This window comes from Glandiceps talaboti, chromosome 13, assembly GCF_964340395.1.
Source record: "Glandiceps talaboti chromosome 13, keGlaTala1.1, whole genome shotgun sequence".
In the NCBI taxonomy this organism is placed as follows: Eukaryota; Metazoa; Hemichordata; class Enteropneusta; family Spengelidae; genus Glandiceps; species Glandiceps talaboti.
In genome coordinates, this window is record NC_135561.1 from 5,560,405 (window position 1) to 5,564,395 (window position 3,991).

The window sequence follows — 3,991 nt, forward strand, 5'->3', positions numbered from 1 at the left end:
TTTCGTGTTACTGACGGAAGAGGGCGTCTGTATTATTCGTAGTAGTGAACGATTTTAGCACGTGACATACGAGACATATATACATATAAAGAGAATGAACGACTAAAATTAATATAGACTTGAACGTGTGTACTTAAATAACGTTGGTCTAAATAACGTTGGCTGCACTTTTATCACATAATCTACAAAAAAGCCTATGACGTAATCTCCCTGTAATTCTTGTGGTATGTATGGATAGCTTGAATCATATGAAAGTGTTATCAAAGCATTACCAGTCTCTACATAAAGATGATTTGTCTATGAATGGTTGAACCACAGGCACTTGTTTCCCGAGATATGTTTTAGAAAACAAGTGTATATTTCGCGGTGTGTGGACTTACGCGATCCTAGAAACCCGTGTTATTTGACCCCTTTCATGTATTATCGGCCAAATATCTCAATATTATCGATATTTCATTATATTCTGAAACATGTCTCGGGGAAACAAGTGCCCGTGGGTTGAACTATATCTGTAATGTTACCGTACCGGGATAAGCCGTTGTGGGCGCGGTCTAATCCCCCTCTGATAAACCCGGACCGATGACGTCATTGCAGTCTACATGTATTCCTTGATCAGACAGTGAAAAAAAGTATATGCTTATTTTGGTCACTATGAGCATGGTTGTAATCATTAGTGATACGTCCTTGTATGATACTGTGAGTAAACAGAGCAGAGCCTCGTCGGGACATGTGACGTTGAACCAATATTAAGGCACTTGTTACCCAAGATACAATGTTTCTATCAGAATACAATAAAATGTCGATAATATTGACGTATTTAGCCAACTGTACATGAAAGGGGTAAATTACACTTGTTTCTATGATCGCGCAAGTTCACTCATGGTGAAATATTAGACTAGTATAAACAAGTGTAATTTTACCCCTTTCATATATAGAGTTGGCTAAATATGTCTATATTATCGATATTATCGACATCTTATTGCATTCTGATAGAGACATTCTGATACATATCTCGAGCAATTGCCTGTGGGTTGTACTGTTGTCGGGACGGCTGTGACCTTTGACCTATGACTAACTCACAAATGATTAATATATTCATGATGATATATACTTAATCTAAAATGTAACCATTAACACCATAGCACAGATATCGCGGATAGGATCGCAGGTGAAACACGCATGAGCAGTCCGGTAAGTAAGCACGGTTATTAATGGCGGCTCAAGGTTATATCGCGACTACATTTACATGTGTGTAATGCTGGATGTGAAGTACCTTCCCACTTACAAAAAGTACTGAAAACTTGTAGAGATATCATACAAAGTTGTGATTTTGAGAAGTCGTCCAGACATGCTGAGTTAAGTGTACCCACTAAACAAGGAGTATCCTTACAGGTGATTACATAGCAGGTAAGAACACCATGATTGGCCAAGAATGACAGGAATGTCGTTATTACCTTTCATCATACACAAGTTTGGGTTTTTGTTAAAACTTTATAGCTACTCGGAAAGTTGGCCAACACTCAACAGAAGATCATACACACTAGAAGACAATCTAAAATGCATTGAAGAACGACTCACCTATATAATCCCCTTGACCTTAATGCTTAACTCAAATAAATGGAAAAAGGGCTATAAATATTAAATTTTTGACAGATCTCAATTTATAGTCTGCAATAATGGGATGTGGATAGTCTCGAATTATTTAGATTAATGGTGTCTTACCCAGACATTACTAATAATGTAACAATACATGTAATGGCGGTAGTACATATTTGAATATTACAAATAACACGTACAACGTAACGTACACATTGTGCAATGATTAATAATTAAACAACGTGCGTTACGAATGTGAGTAAATAAACAGTTGACCCATTCACCCGATGGCCTTCACATGGTAATACAAACAAAAAACAAAGAAACAACTTCTTTCTCTATCTCTTAATTTTAGAATTATTGAAGGGGAATCTTTCTCTCTCCGGATATTGCATCATTTCTATGGCTGGAACGGTTGGTTACAGAACCCCACCACCTGGTCATTATTTGCCCACCACGGATAATGATTGGACGACACCGAAATCTATTTTGACAACAATCGTTCCTAGTAAGTATCCAGTAGATGACAACACAGAGAAACAGAATGGTAAGTTTATATTCAGTCATCTTTGGGTTAGTCTGTTGTATGACCAGCTATGTATCTCAACAACGCCGTAAAGTGGCTATCTTTGAGTACACGCACGTGATACTACAATAATATAACCCAAATAGTAATACTCTATTAATCATACTACACTGAATGACAAGAACTGAAAATTAGCATTTCATTGTCATTCCAGCGAACCTCTATATATCACTTTGATCGTGAAATAAATGGATACCATTTACTCTTCTGCCCCTCCCTGCTACACTTGCATGTAATGACGGTCATATTCATAACTACAATTACGACCGTATCAATGACGACGACGGTCGTGGTGATAGTATGATGGAAAAGAAAATGACGATGATTAGTAAGAGGACGACATACTAGGTGATATATTTCAGGCTGGTGGTGGTCGTCCTTGTGTAGGGAAAATGACGATGGTGATGACGGTGATGATGATGATGATGATGATGATGATGATGATGATGATGGTGGTGGTGGTGGTGGTGGTGGTGGTGGTGATGATGATATGATGATGATGATGATGATGATGATGATGAGGATGATGATGATGATGATGATGATGATGATGATGATGATGATGATGATGATGATGATGGTGATGATGACGATGGTGATGATGATGTAATGAGTATACTGTCTATGCAATACACCAAGGTATACCATAAGAGACCATCATTTGGTATACAATAGTCAACATGGATCGTGAGTTGTGGTCTAATAGCACCAATGTTAGCTGCTACTTTATCAACTCTGAGAGTTCACACACTCAGTATCTTTATATCCTTCATTGTAGGTCTTAACCTCGGCCTGTTCTCTACCGGTGGTGGAATTGGAGGTGTTATTATTATTGCTATATTCTTTCTCATCATCATAAAACTTGCAAGGAGGTCGTGCAAAGAGGAAGAATTGGAAGACCTAGAAAGGTACGAATAGCAAGCTATTCAATCCATTCTGCGATATCATAATATTGGTAATTAATACAAAATATTTGACAAATTACGGTTTTCAAGTATCCATGAGCAATTCGCTTCCAGGTTATTGCAAGTTAATAATGCCACTTGGCGTTGGATGTTCAATATGGAGCAATACACTGTCTTCTAAATGATACCGTTCCCACTGAAAATAACTGACGCGACTGTTGGTTTGGAGACTGCAGTTTAGACAGTCTCATTATTGAGATGTCTAGGGCAGCATTAATACACCGTGTGATTACAAAGGACATAACATTTCATATTTTCACATTTTGTTCTCTCTGAAATAGGTGAAAATTTGTCGAAAATTCAAACAATCAATGTTCAAATTCATGCAAATATCTAGCATCACGTTTCCTAGCCCTGAGACCTTTCTTTGCGTTACTATCTCAAGAAGCACTCTACACCACTGACTTCTTTAGTCTAGTTCCAGACAGGGACAGTATTACGTAAATATTTCATCTTAATGGGATTATGATGAAGTATTTAATACCTAATACTATATACTGTCCCTGTCTGGAATTAAACTAGGACTTCTAGAAATAACACAAGACAAGTCTGTGGGTTATAAGTTATCACATACACAGAAAATTTAAGTCACATAAAGGAAATAACAAAACATATTATAATTTGATGTTACAGAGGTGAAGCAGGTGTACAGAGTGACATTGGCGGACTACAATCACATGACTCACTGCTAGATGATTGTTCGGAACCCCCACGGTCACCGCCTCCGACATACTCAGCTTTGTTTTCAGAGTCACCTTTGGAACAAAATGGCGTACTGTCATCCACACCAGCAGTCTCTGTTCCTCTTTTAAACCTAAATGAAGAAGGTGAAGGTGTTTCAGCG